This window comes from Emys orbicularis, chromosome 1, assembly GCF_028017835.1.
Source record: "Emys orbicularis isolate rEmyOrb1 chromosome 1, rEmyOrb1.hap1, whole genome shotgun sequence".
Taxonomy (NCBI): domain Eukaryota; kingdom Metazoa; phylum Chordata; order Testudines; family Emydidae; genus Emys; species Emys orbicularis.
Window position 1 is genome coordinate 66,892,718 of NC_088683.1, and position 13,718 is coordinate 66,906,435.

Genomic DNA, 13,718 nt, shown 5'->3' on the forward strand with positions numbered 1-13,718 from the left:
CTAATATCAGTAAGTGTAAACTCAAGAGGAAAAAGTAGGACGGACCAGAAAGACAACTATGTTTGAGTATGGAAAGTAGAGGGTATTGATAATAAGGCCTCTTATCTAAGATCAAGTTTAATATCTGTTTTGTTCTTTGGAAACAGTATCTAAAAATGTGCAGAGATATGGATTCCATCAGGGGTCTTCCATCTCTAAATTCTATGAGCCCATATCAGTATTCTGAGATTTGTAAGGTTGTACAATTGCTGGAGTTTGTACTTCTGGTTTTAAAAATATATATAATTTTTAATTATTATATGGAGATATCCTATCTCCTAGAACTGGAAGGGACCTCGAAAGGTCATCGAGTCCAGCCCCTTGCCTTCACTGGTTACTTCAAGGGCTGAATTTTGTTTTGAACTATTCACTCACAGCACTCATGGCTGTTCATATGAGTTGAGAGCTGCTATCTAAGGGCAGAGTTGTTTTTTTTCTTTCCAAGGGTGATCCAGAAGCACTTGATTTTCAAACTTGTTGACTGTCTGTGTAAAGATCTAGCGAAGGCTATTTAGCTGTACAGCAGTGGTCACCAACCAGTCGATCCTAGAGGATCTCCCAGTTGATTGCAATCTCCAGCGGCACAGTGGGGCTGCTGCAAAGACAGGCTCCTTGCCTGCCCCGGCCCCATGCCGCTCCCGGAAGCAGCCACCCCGGCCCTGTGAGTGCGGGGGGCAGGGGTCTCCCTCCGTGCGCTGCTCTTGCCTGCAAGCACCGCCCCCGCAGCTCCCATTGGCCGGAAATGGGGAACAACCTACCGTATATTGGCCGGGAACGGGGAGCTGTGGCCAATGGGAGCTGCGGGGGCAGTGCTTGCAGAGAGGGGCAGAGAGGGCATGTGCCACCCGCCCCCCCCCTCCCAGGGGCCACAGGGGTGCACTGGCCCCTTCCGAGAGTGGCGTGGGGCCGGGGTAGGCAGGAAGCCTGCCTTAGCAGCAGCCACGCTGCACCGCCAACTGGGAGCCTCCAGAGATAAGTGCTGCCCAGTGGGAGGCCACACCCCAACCCCCAGTCCTGAGCCCCCTCTCGGAGCCAGTACCCTGAACCCCCTCCTGCACCCCAAGCCCCAGCCCTGACCCCCCTCCCAGAGCTTACACCCCATACCCCCTCCTGCACCCCAACCCTCTGCCCCAGGCTCAGCCCAGAGCCCCATCCCACACTGCAAACCCCTTGACCCCAGCCCAGAGCCCGCATCCCCTCCTGAACCCCAACCTCCTACCCCAGCTCAGTGAAAGTGAGTGAGGGTGGGGGAGAGTGAGTGACGGAGAGAGGGGGGATGGAGTGAGTGGGGCAGAGCTTTCGGGAAGGGACGGGGCCTCGGGGAAGGGGCGGGGTAGATCCTGGGTTGCCCTTAAATTCAAAAAGTGATCTTGGGCATAAAAAGTTTGGAGACCACTGCTCTACAGTAACAGTATCAGAGCCTGTCATACCCTTTGGAATGAGGTAAAAGCATACAGCCATGACCACACCACCTCATTCTTCAACTACTGTTTACAGAAGATGGAAGAATGCACTCTGGCAGTAACCCAGCTCTCAGGGACATTTTGGCCAAACTGGAGGATACTGAGGGAACTGAATTGCTACCATATTTTTGTAGCTGTGTGTAAAGCATGCATATCTTTCAGCAACAGACTGTTTGTCTTCTCACTCTGATTGTTAATGACCATGAAATGCCAGCAGGAGGGCAGCCAGGACAGTGATTCTCGTTCTTTCTCTTTCTCTTTGTAGCTATCAAGGTTCTAACACTCTGGGATAATGAAATAATATAGGTTGTCAGTCCAAAATAACAACACTTTACAAAGTGGAAATGCAAATTTCCTGTGATATCCCTGACTAGCAGGTGGTATTTCCTGATATATTGTTTCTGACCTTCAGGGAAAATGATATTATGAATTGACTTAGGAAAACGAGCATGGTATCAAGGTCCAACATTTAAAGTGAAACAATGAGAGTCTTTCCAGCGGGATAGTAAAGTTGAGAGGAGCAAAAGAGAGACAAGTAAGGGCTTAGATTTTAAAAGTTTTTTTTAACTCTTATAAGCATAGTGATAAAGCAAGCTTCATTTTAGACACCATGGGCTAAACATTGCAAAGGTTGTGATACATTTTTGTGTGGCCAAAATCGAATGCAAAAAACTATTTAGCACAAACCAGTAGATATTTATAAAGTTGCATTACTTATTAATGGTGCGGCTTTTTCAATTTTGTCCCTGTGTGCTAATACTTGTGTACCTCCAGATAAAAAGAAATATATTTAATTGTGCTCTTAACCGTAAAATCACAGGTAAAAATAAGTACCGGTATGTTTCCATTCATTGAATTTTGCTTGGAGAACATGTTTGATTACAGTCAGACAGCAATTGTGCAAAACTTATTTGCTCTCATAACTTCTAAAAACCACAGGGCTTTTGCTTTATAAAAGAGGCTCAATAGTCATTGGGTCTCTTGATCTCACTGGCCACTTTGTAGTCCATGTGAATGAACTTATAAAAAGATACTGGTCTATTTAAATAATGCCCCCTACATTTATTCAAGTTACATCCAGGGTCTAGCTAAAGGTGAGACTGAAACCCCATCTCTCACATGGATATTGCTGCGCATTCATATATTGTATTGTATTGTATTGTATTGTATTGTATTGTATTGTATTGTATTGTATATAAACCAGCTCATGGCTGGGAGATCTATCCAATACTTAGGCACAACATGATGAGTCATGAGGTTAATTTTCCTTGGGCAAAACCCCACAACCCTTATTTATATGAGCTATCCATTCTCATGTGTGCATTCCCATTGGTTTCAATCAGGTTGGCTTCAATAGCACTAATCACATGAATTAGGGTTTGCAGTATTGGGCTCCTTGTTTTAGTGGACTTTAAGTTGTCTCCTTAACTTTGCTTGAACAGTTATTTGTTATGTAATTCCTCTGTGTGTGTGTGTGTGTGTGCGTGTTCGTGTAAGGTAATACTACAAAACCTTATGGCAATGATTGACATGACTAACTTAAGGCTGCGAGTCTGTAATGGAAGTCACGGATCCCATGACTTTCCAGAAGTTCCGTGACTTCTGCAGTGGACGGTGCGACTGACCCAGTCTTGGGCCACCGCATTCCCCACTCCCAGCAGCAGTGACAGTCCCGAGCTGCGCGCCACTGCCTCTCCCCGCACCAGCTGCAGTCCCAGGGCCGCACACCGCTGCCCCTCCCCGCACCACCCATGGTTCCGGGCTGCGCGCAGCCACTCCCTCCACCCCACCCCAAGCACCAGCAGTGGTTGCAGGCCACATGCCACACCCCTCCCCCAGCACCAGTGGTAGTTCTGGGCCACACACTGCTTCCCCCCCTCCCAACACCAGCAGCAGTCCCCGGCTGCCCCCTGCCTCGGAGCACCCGCGGTGCCCCTGAAACCTCCTCAGCGCCCCCAGAAACCCCTTCCTGAGCACCCAAGATTTAGTCAGGGGTATGGACAGGTCACGGGCCATGAATTTTTGTTTACTGCCCGTGACCTGTCCATGACTTTTACTAAAAATACCTGTGACTAAAACGTAGTCTTACTAACAGTCCACTGCAAATTTTTAAAGATGTAGATATCTGACCCTTTATTCATAGATTTTAAGGCCAAAAGGGACCATGAGATCCACTTTGTGAACTCCTGTATAAATAACACAGAGACCATAGGTAAGGCTGCGAATCTTTCATGGAATCCGTGACTTCCATGACTTTCCGGGACCTCCGTGACTTCCACAGCTGCAGCGGCTGACCCCAGGGCCACCCCAGCAGCTGGGCGGCCCTGGTACCAGCCGCACCAGCCGCTGGTCCGGCAGCCCGAGGCAACTGGTCCCAGGCGCTGCCCCGGAGCAGCGGTCCAGGAGCAGCTCCGGCACCCCAGGCCACCCCCACCCAGAGGAGCAGCAGTGGTGGTGGGGTCCCGGGCTGCCCCCCTGGCCGGGAGCAGCAGCTGTGGGGCCCCAGGCCGCCCCCCAGCCCAGAGGAGCGGCAGCGGCAGGGTCACGAACCGTTCCTTGGCCCGGAGGAGCGGCAGTGGGGACCTGGGCCGCCCCCTAGCCCGGGAGCAGCAGCAGCGGGCCTGGGCTGCCCCCCCAGGAGTAGCAGCGGCGGCAGGGCCTTGGGCCTCCCCTCACCCCTAGGAGCAGCAGCGTCCACTGGAACACCCTCCCGCCACTCCCCCCCCCCCCCCCCCCCCCCCACAAGCAGACTACAGAAAAATCCTGGCCGCATTTGGCCACAGTAGGCAAACTGTAATATTCACCTAGGCATAGTTTAAAAAATCGGAGAAGCAGTGTGGTCCGGTGAATAGGATTCTGGAGACCAGTATGCTAATCCCAGTTCTGCCACTGAATTGCTGTGCAACCTTGGGCAAGTCATTTCCCCTCTTTGTCTCTCTCTTTCCCCTTCCCACCTTTTCTCTGTCTTCTCTTTTTAGAATGTGAGTATTTGGGGATTGTAAGCTCTTGGGGCAGGGACTGTCTTTTTTGTTGTATGTTTGTACATCACCTAACACAATGGGGGCCTGGTCCATAACTGAGGTTCTCAGTCACTACAATATTACAAATAATAATAATAATATAATAGTAGTAGTAATGGGGACCATTTCTTGCTAAGTATTTGTTTGTACAGTGCCTGTCATAATGGGGCCCAATTTCAGTTGAGAAATCTAGGGGTAAGTCTAAAACCCGCAGCAGCGAGTCCAAGAGCCCAGGTCTACAGACTTGGGTTCACACCAGGGCCGGATCCAGGCACCAGCGAACCAAGCAGGTGCTTGGGGCGGCCAATGAAAAGGGGGGCGGCACGACCGGGTCTTCGGCGGCAATTCGGCAGTAGGTCCCTCAGTCCCTTTCCTCCTCTTTGAGCTGCCGCCGAAGTGCCGCCGAAAAGGAAGAGAGAGAACGAAGGACCCGCCGCCGAATTGCTGCAGAAGAATGAAGCGGCGCGATTGAGCTGCTGCCGAAGTGCTGCCGATCGGCTTTTTTTTATTTTTTATTTTCCCCCCGCTTCGCCGCTTGGGGCGGCGAAAAAGCTGGAGCCGGCCTTGGCTCACACTATGGCACTAAAAACAGCGGTGTAGACTTTCGACCCAGACTTGAACTCCCGGGGCTTCAGCACCTGAGTCTGAATGTCTGCAGAACTATGTTTTAGTGCCGAAGCACAAGCCTGAATCTGTAGACCCAAGCTCTGAGACTGGCTGCCGTGGGTTTTAAAACACAGTGTAGACATACCATAGGAGCCACAGTAAGCTAAATAATAGTGATTTGGAAACACTATGATATTCTGCCAAATAGGATCAGCACTGGGCAGTCAGATTGCTGAACTTCACTTACAAGATAAAAATTGTTCAAAAATGAAGTAAGAAAGAAATTTCAGTCATTTTCACTGTTCAGATTACGAGGGTGTGAATAGCAGTGTGCACCAAAGTGCTGCGCGATATCTCTCGCCATGTGGACACTGTGGGTGCAAACTCAAAGGTTCCTAGTGTAATTCTCTTCAACCAGGACTACATTAACATGAACTAGGAACCTTTTATTTCATGCCTGCAACAGCCACACGGGGGAATTACAGTGCAGCACTTTAGTGTGCATTGCTATTCATACCCTTGTAGTCTGAACTGCGGAGCAATGTTTACAAGCCCTAAAAAAATCTTAATCATAAAAACAGAGTATACTTTACTGTTATGAATTAAGATCTTCTGTGATTGTCCAGATCAGTAGCAGTGAGTTTGGGTCTAATCCCTGTTCCTTAAAAAAACAGAATACAGCAGGGCAATAATACCACAAGAAGCAGGCACCATTCCATTGCACCAACATGTGTAGTTTGGAAAAACAGCTTAATCTACATTTCTCATTTTATACAACAGAAATAACATCCCTGTAATAAAAACATGATCACAGGATGAAAGTCTCTGCTGTGAAAATAGGTAGTGATGTGAATTTTTGATAAATGCATCAGCATGAATTGAGCAGCAGGAGCACATGGTTTTGTGGCAGTGTCCTGTTCTGTTTGTATTCCCCCTTGCACCAGCATTCGGTCAAATCTCACAAGCTAAACAAGGGTCGACAAGGTCAGTACTTGACACCTCCAGTGAACACCTATATGCAGAAGGAAGTGGCGTTGGTGATTCACTAGGTGGCACTCTTCCTTCTGAATGACTTAAGGAACCAATGCCCCAGGCGGGTGTTAAAGAGCATTGTGCAGCTGGAGGTGTTGTCTTTCAGATGAGATGTAAAACCAAGGCCCTGACCACTTGTGGTCATTAAAGTTCCCATGACACTTTTCAAAAGAGTAGGTGTATTGACCCTGGTGTCCTGGCCAAATTCCAGTTTGGATAATGACATCCTTCCTACCCTGCAGCTTAAACTGGATATGGTATTTTTCACCTCATGCCCTAAACATATGTAACAGTGCTGTGCTGTTAAACAGCTGCCATATATCATCCCTGAGATGGCTGTGTTTCAGTGGGGAGTGAAATGGATCCCTGTATAGGGTTTGTAAGTCACTTTGGGATCTTACAAAATTGCTCGGGATCATTAAGTTCAAAGCATATTGCAAAGAGTTACAAAGGGATCTCACAAAACTGGGTAAGAAAATGGCAGATGAAATTCAGTGTTGATAAATGCAACGTAATGTACGTTGGAAAACATAGTACCACCTATACATACAAAATGATGGGATCTACATTAGCTGTTGCCACTCAAGAAAAAGATCTTGGAGTCATTGTGGATAGTTCTCTGAAAACATCTGCTCTTTGTGGGGCAGCAGTCAAAAAAAAGCTAACAGAATGTTAGGAACCATTAGGAAAGGGATAGATAAGAAGACAGTAAATATCATAATGCCATTATATAAATCCATGATACACCCACACCTTGAATACTGTGTGCAGTTCTAATCACCCCATCTCAAAAAATATATTAGAATTGGAAAAAGTACAGAGACGGGCAACGGAAATGATTAGGGGGATGGAACAGCTTTCATATGAGGAGAGATTAAAAGGATTGGGACTGTTCAGCTTGGAAAAGAGGCAATGAGGGGGCAATCTAATAGAGGTCTATAAAATAATGAATGGTGTGGAGAAAGTGAATAAGGAAGTGCTATTTACCCCTTCACGTAACACACGAACCAGGGGTCACTCAATTAAATTAATAGGCAGCAGGTTTAAAATTAATATAAGGAAGTACTGCTTCACACAAGGCACAGTCATTCTGTGGAACTCATTGCCAGAGGATGATATAAAGGCCAAAAGTATAACTGGGTTAAAAAAAAATTAGATATGTTAGATAGGTCCCTCAGTGGCTATTAGCCAAGATGGTCAGGGAAGAAACCCCATGCTCTGGGTGTCCCTAAACTTCTGACTACTAGAAGCTGGGACTGGACACGGGTTTGGATCACTCGATAAATTGCCCTGTTCTATTCATTCCTTTGAAGCATCTGGGACTGGGACTGGCTCCTGTCGGAAGGCAAGATACTGGGTTAGATGGACCATTGGTCTGGGCCAGTATAGCCATTCTTATGTTCTTCCTTTCTTAAAGATTAAAAATGATGTGCAAATGTAAGGTGATATATTTTACTATTGTTGTTGTTGCTATTATTGGTTAATGCATATTTATATGCTTTTTAGAAAAAAAATCCAATGTTTGACCCAATAATGACACTGTTGTGATCCGTTACAGATCTCTGACAAAATACCTTGTAATGTAAAAATAAATTCCTTATGGGTGTTACTAATAACACCGCAAGGGACAGATTTTTCCATCTAGATTCTTTATACAATTCTCTAAGCACTTCCCAGAATGCTGAAGTATGCATATAATGATATAGGGCCTGATCCTCATAGACTCATAGACTCATAGACTCATAGACTTTAAGGTCAGAAGGGACCAATATGGTCATCTAGTCTGATCTCCCGCATGATGCAGGCCACAAAAGCTGACCCACCCACTTTCCCTTGAAGTCTTTAAATTAAGTCGCAGAGAATCCTCCAGCCTGCGACCCCTGCCCTATGCTGTGGAGGAAGGCGAAAAACCTCCAGGGCCTCTGCCAATCTACCCTGGAGGAAAATTCCTTCCCGACCCCAAATATGGCGATCAGTAGAACCCCGAGCATACAGGCAAGATTCTACAGCCGGACCCTTATTTTACCAGCGATGGCTCGTTAATGCCTAATTGACTAAAATCACGTTATCCCATCAAACCATTCCCTCCATAAACTTATCTAGCCTACTCTTGAAGTCAGAGAGGTCTTTCGCCCCCACCGTTTCCCTCGGAAGGCTGTTCCAAAATTTCACCCCTCTGACGGTTAGAAACCTTCGTCTAATTTCAAGCCTAAACTTCCCCACGGCCAGTTTATATCCATTTGTTCTCGTGTCCACATTAGTGCTGAGCTGAAATAATTCCTCTCCCTCCTTGGTATTTATCCCTTTGATATATTTAAAGAGAGCAATCATATCCCCCCTCAGCCTTCTTTTGGTTAGGCTAAACAAACCGAGCTCCTCAAGTCTCCTTTCATAGGAAAGGTTTTCCATTCCTCGGATCATCCTAGTGGCCCTTCTCTGTACCCGTTCCAGTTTGAGTTCGTCCTTTTTAAACATAGGAGACCAGAACTGCACACAGTACTCCAAATGAGGTCTCACCAGCGCCTTGTATAACGGAAGCAGCACCTCCTTGTCCCTACTAGAAATACCTCGCCTAACGCATCCCAAGATCGCATTAGCTTTTTTCACAGCCACGTCACATTGCCGACTCATAGTCATCCTGCGATCAACCAGGATTCCGAGGTCCTTCTCCTCCTCCTTCACTTCCAACCGATGTGTCCCCAGCTTATAACTAAAATTCTTGTTAGTCATCCCTAAATGCATCACCTTACACTTCTCACTATTAAATCTCATCCTATTATTATTACTCCAATTTACAAGGTCATCCAAGTCTCCCTGCAGAATATCCCGATCCTTCTTCGAATTGGCAATACCTCCCAACTTTGTGTCATCCGCAAACTTTATCAGCCCACTCCTACATTCGGTTCCGAGGTCAGTAATGAATAGATTAAATAAAATCGGACCCAAAACCGAACCTTGAGGAACCCCACTGGTGACCTCCCTCCAACCTGACAGTTCACCTTTCAGTACTACCCGCTGCAGTCTCCCCTTTAACCAGTTCTTTATCCACCTCTGGATTTTCATATCGATCCCCATCTTTTCTAATTTAACCAATAATTCCTCATGCGGCACAGTATCAAACGCTTTACTAAAATCGAGGTATATTAGATCCTGTATGTTTACCTGCATAGGTTAGCCCTTGTACACACATGGATCAATTTGCAGGATTCAGGCTATACTGAGTCCTCTCTTTTCCTTTCAGTCTGCAGGACTTGGATTTTGTTAATTTTTGTTGGTGGTATCATGGGAATGCTACATCAGTGAAGTGGGTTTTGCATTTTGCTCTGAAGGGCTCTGAGGTTCAAGGACATCTTGATCTCTTCCAGGAGCTTAGTCTCCGTAACAAGGCTGACCCAGGAGCTTGACAGTCCCATTGTTGCACTGGAACCCAGCTGTGATGGAAGGTCAGGATTATGCAGTATAGGGTTGTCCCCAGATAAGTATAGCCAATGCCATTGAAGGCTTTGAAGATGAGGATTCAAACCCTTGAATTTGACTCAGTATTCACTAGGGAGTCAATGCAGAGAGTAGTGCACTGGTGTACGCTGTGCTCTCTACACCCTGAGTTGCTCAGCACATAGGCTGATGTATTCTAAACCATTTGTAGCTTTTTTAGCATTGGTGGTTTCACTCAGAGACATAGATAATTTCACTAATCAAGCCAGGAGATCACAAACATGAAGATCACCAGCAAATCTGTATCTGACAATGAGTGGTCAGTTTTCTTACTAGCCCTAGATAGAAAAGGATGTTTTTTAGGCCCAGGGTTGTTTGGGTATCCAGAAGACACATGAAATTGGCAGTTTAGAACTTGACTGTTTTGCAAAATGCAGTATTTACTATTAAGAAATAAATAAGCACAAAAGGTAATTGAATATGTAAAGTGACTAAAAGTTAGGCTATCTCACCTTCATGAGCTCTGTTTGCTTGGCCTCAAGAAATTATCTAGACTCAGTAGAAAAGGACAACTATACAATACCCAATGAGCCACAAATGAGCAAACTAATCACAAATTGCTGAGGGTATGTGCCAGTGAGTGCAGACAGAAGCTGAAGTTAAAACATGGCTAAAAGGGGCACACGTTCATTAATATAAACCCATCTAGATTACCCCCGAAGGCAAATGTTCTTGGTAGATGATGAAAGACAAAGAGGCAACGGTAACGCCTATACCATCACTCCTCATCACCCCTTTAGTGCTCCTATAAAAATGAGCATCCTAGTTGTCTTATGTCAAAGGGGGGAGGGATAGCTCAGTGGTTTGAGCATTGGCTTGCTAAACCCAGGGTTGTGAACTCAGTCCTTGAGGGGATCACTTAGGGATCTGGGGCAAAATCAATACTTGGTCCTGCTAGTGAAGGCAGTGGGCTGGACTTGATGACCTTTCAGGGTCCCTTCCAGTTCTATGAGATAGGTATATCTCCATATATTATTGTAACACCTAAACAGACCTGCATTTCTGCACAAGTTGCTGTACTGAGAGGTCATTAGATCTCTTGTGCAGGGAGAATGAGGATCCAACTATCATCAGCCTTAATGGTGGGTTGATTCCTTATTTACAAGAAGAGGCATATCCCTCAACTCCCAAGAATAGTGCAGCTAGCAGACCTGCCATCACCATTGCTATTTTCTACCCATCTGGGAAGAAGGGGATCTCTTTACCCATGGTGATCACTATTAAAGGTCCACTCTAAAGGGGTACAAGATATATTTGATCCTCGTAGCTAAAGAAAACACAACACAGAGATGACAAAATCAGACTATTCCTATTGACCCCCAAAACACAACCTTGCAAAGTGGTGGGATGCCCTTGACATAAGTGAAAGCCCCAAAATCTATCACTTGAAAGCATACAACAAACCAAAGACACATCAACAACACAAAAGTCACGTATAACGGCTGGGTGGACAGAAAGCAGAACAGTAGAGGTCCACATTTAATGGGCAGTACAAGCTGAGACTAGGGTGACCAGATGTCCCGATTTTATAGGGACAGTCCCGATATTCGGGGCTTTGTCTTAAATAGGTGCCTATTACCCCCCCACCCCCGTCCCAATTTTTCACACTTGCCATCTGGTCACCCTAGTTGAGACCCCCATCCCCCAGTCTTTGCACCTACCAGGCAGGAGGGATTCACCAGTGACAGCACACCTTTTGTAAGCCATTGACAAAATGGGGAAGTGTCAGTCCTCATGGCGTTGCCCCTGCAATAGAACTCCAGTTACAAAAACACCCACATCAGCAAGGAGAGACACACAGTGAAATTAAAAAACAACAGAGAGTCCTGTGGCACCTTTAAGACTAACAGCTGTATTGGAGCATAAGCTTTCGTGGGTGAATGCCCACTTCGTCAGATGCATGAAAGCTTATGCTCCAATACATCTATTAGTCTTAAAGGTGCCACAGGACTCTCTGTTGCTTTTTACAGATCCAGACTAACACGGCTACCCCTCTGAGTGAAATTAAAGAGTGTCTGAAAAGGATGCAAGTTTATTAACACATAACCAACTACCTGAATCCTGAAGGCAGGAAATCCTGGTAGCTGATGAAAGGCAGGGAGGCAGCTATACTTTCCTCTGCACCATCATCAGCCGCTCATATATCAACATGCCGTAGCTGTCTCACTGCCAAGGCCAAGCAGTCTTGTAATTGCCCTCATCCACCACACTGATATATTCTCTGATCTCATGTAGGCAGATTAGATGCTGTGGCAAACCCAACTCCCATTCGTCTCACATGGTGGGTTGATGCATAATCTCCTGAAAGACATAACTCCCAATGCCAGCCACAGCAGGATTTTGGGGCCAACCATCCCCTTCATTTATCCAGCAGGCCGTTCTTACTTTGCCTCCCAGGATCAGCCAGCCACAGTTGCCACTAACTGGCATCCCCAAACCACATATTTAACTAACCAAAAATAAAATATGCCTAGCTGGGGGGCAAAGGTGTTTACATTGTGGGATACATTCTTTCAACCAAGAGCAGCATGTGGCTCAGTGTTTATAAAACACTTATAACTAATTACTTTATTTTGTCTTTTAAAAAATATAGAGAGCGAGTGCCAGGAAATATAAGTAAATTATTGAGCAATGTGATTGGCTGAAATGTTCCTTTCAAGACAGCTCCTGAACAACAGTACATTTTAAAACTGGACTGCTTTCCCAGTGGCATATGGTGCTTTGTGATATGGGAACAAGGAAACCACTTTAAGCTGTAATGGCTAGCAGGGTTGTAGTTAAGTGCTTTAGGCACTGCATTCTTGATGCAGTATCATGTTACGGTAATATTATGAAAAAAGCTGCAGGGGATTTGCATGCATACCTAACACACACATCTTTGATGTTCACAATGTTAGATCCAAGTAACAAATGTGATCTTCAGGTTAGACACAGCTTCTAAAAGACTACTAAACAATTTTTGCTAAACAGTTACATAATAGTTCTTTTTAAATTATTGAGAAAATTCTTATCTGTTAGACTGGTCTAAATTCACAGTAACCCCACTGACTCACTGATTTCAACAGAGTTACTTCAAAATTACGTTGTGGTCACCAAGAGTATATTTTCTCTCTCTGTGTGTGTTCATGTTTACTTAAATAAAAACTTCAAAACAAAGACCAAAAATACAGTCACAATTAGGACAAATCACAGACATAAAAAGAAGCTATCCATACCCTCCCCACCCCAGACTTTGTACTGAAAACTAGATGGTCAATCCGGTATGTTAGGTCCCCATGCTGCCTACTGTTCCGCCGAACTTGTTAGTTTTTTCTCCATCATTGCCAGCAATGGAATAACTGCACAGTAGTGTGAACTAGAGTTTCAGGTGTGTCACTCTGTGCCTGAAGACAGGCTTGAACAGCAACTCTGCAATAGATAGTATAAAACCACTGCGTTAACAATTGCCAAATTCTCAAAAAAAAAAATACATGGCAAATGTCCGATCCAGGTAGGTGTTGAATCTTCTGGTGTCTGAAAAAGTCCAAAATCCAGTAGTCCATCAATCTGGCCACACAACAGTGGGACTCTCAGTTTTGAAGCCAACAAATCTCAATTGTGGACATTAAAGGAGCAGAATTGTAAAAAGTGCTCCATTGTCTCCTCTGATACAGACCAGGTTCACCAAGGGCAGTCTATATCTACTGTGTGCTTTCCTCATAAGTTACCTCTAACAGACAGTTTACCATGAGATACCCACCACCATACATCCTTGTACTTGAAGGCAACTCTGTTATTTAAAGGTACAACAACTCCCCACTGACACAGTCTTCTGGGCAAGTCAGTACTGCCGTATGGAGTTCTGAAAAATACCCCTTAAGTGCCCTCCAATATAGCAGTCTCCTAAACTGTGAGCCACCATGCTGGAGTGCTGTTGCCTGAATTTGGCAATGGGAAATACGCCTTGAGGCAAGTTGTATGTAAGAGGGAGCTGCTGGGCAGGAAAAAAAATTCCTTTTTAGGGGCTGCATCCCCTTTTCCCCACCAGTTACTCCATTTCTTCTCCTGTGACATTTCCCAGTAA